Source organism: Carassius carassius, chromosome 4 (genome assembly GCF_963082965.1).
Source record: "Carassius carassius chromosome 4, fCarCar2.1, whole genome shotgun sequence".
Classification (NCBI taxonomy): Eukaryota; Metazoa; Chordata; class Actinopteri; order Cypriniformes; family Cyprinidae; genus Carassius; species Carassius carassius.
In genome coordinates, this window is record NC_081758.1 from 32,696,838 (window position 1) to 32,698,763 (window position 1,926).

The following is a 1,926-nucleotide window of genomic DNA, read 5'->3' on the forward strand; positions in this document are numbered from 1 at the left end:
TGCTGAACACACCAGTCAATTCTCTCTGTTTAATAATTTAATAAAGTAGATTTTTGTTGCCTTTACATCAGTATTAATTATTGGTTAGTATTTCAGATTTATTGGAAATTATCGCATATCCTTGAGAGCCATGAATATGAGGACAATGAGAAGCTGCCATTGATAATGGCAAAGCTTAATTTTCTTTTTTGTTCGCCAGTTTTCGGTGTCACACAATTCTTCCGAAATCTTTTAATATGCTGCTTATTTGGTGCTCAAGAAACATCTCTTTTTTATTATTATTATTATTATTAATGTTGAAAACAGCTGTGCTGCATTAATATTTTCAAAATTCTAAGTGTTACTGTGACTTTTGACCAATTTAGTGCATTCTTGATTCATAAAAATAATAATTTCTCAATAAAATAAAAAGATTCATACTGCCCCCAAAATTTCGATTGTTAGTATAAATGTGAAGAAACAAGGTAGAACACAGCATAACTTTTTTTTAACTTCCCCAAGTTAATGGGGCTGTCCAGATCTTACATTTTGAGGGAAAAACAATGTCTTTGCTCTTTCATCATAACATAACCTTTGACTGTCCCTTTTCAACCGAAATCACCTTGTTTTACAACCCTTCTCTTTATATGGAATGTCTGTTTATTGTCATCCAGTTGATACCAAAGGATAAACTCCTGATGTTTAAGCTCTATTTTCCCATTTAGCAACTTGTTAGCAGCTGCCTTTGTAAAAACGTGGGTGGAATACTAATGTATTTGACGTTTTAGAAATAAAAGATTAAAAATATTTACCTTTTACTAACCACAGACCTTATATCAGGCATTTAACCAAAAACTCATTTACATTTACCATTCAGTTACCCAAAGCGACTTAAAAAAAGTTTGTCGGGGAGCCAGCAATATTTGTCAATTAAAATGTAAAATTCATTGACGTTCAAAAATACAGACTTGTTTTCAGGTTTTAGGATTCCTGCAGGAGTCTGCAGAGAGATACTTTTTGTGTCCAGATGGTGAGGTTTGCCATCTACCAGGAGGGTCATTCTAACCAGCCAAACTTTGACCCTAACCCTCATCACTTCTCTTCCTATTTGTGATGTTAAGTCTTTGTCTTATGCTCAAACTTTTCATTTTCCCTAAAGACATGCACTCTGCATTTCCCTCAAATGTAAAGTGACGTTGCTCATGTAACCGTTTTGCTGAACTGCAGCTGGCCTTGTGCAGAGTTCTGAATGCTTGGAAGTGTGTTCATCAGTAATAGGTGATGTGACCCATGAAGCTCTATCAGAACCTCAGTGAGGAGAGATTTGTTACACCACTAAACAGTTCATGCCATGATTGGCTGTAAATAACTGATTGGTAATCTCTCAAGTTCTTGATGTGAACACTGTAGATCTAGCCATGAAAATGTTCTGGAACATTGTATCTGAGTCTGACAGTTGTACAGATACCGTAGGGCATAATTAGACAAACACACTTTCCAGCAGTCTCTTTCTTCCACACATACTTTTTGCTCTCTCGTTGGGAATGTTGCAGTTGGGGTTCAGGCCTCTAGCAGATGGACAGTGAGAGCTGCTGACAGGGCATATTTGCGTGAGCCATGCAAGGACAAGAAGAGCGGTTTCCTGGGAGAACTTTTAGAGGACGGACACACAGATGAATGTGCAGGAATGATAAAGCCCACTGGGAGGGGAACTTAATAATGGATGAGGCTTTTATTTCCTCTAATATCTTAGAACCCTTAATACATCCTGCGTGTGCTAGAGGAAGGCTTTATGTTGTTGCACTTTTGCCGAAAGGGAGAGTTTGATCTCCTGCTCTCTATGATGTCATCAGTGCAGTCGTCACAGTAGCTACTATTTCGCAGCGTCATCAAGTGTTCACGACCCCAGCAGCTTTACTCATCAGTTGTATTTAAATTCATCGGTCT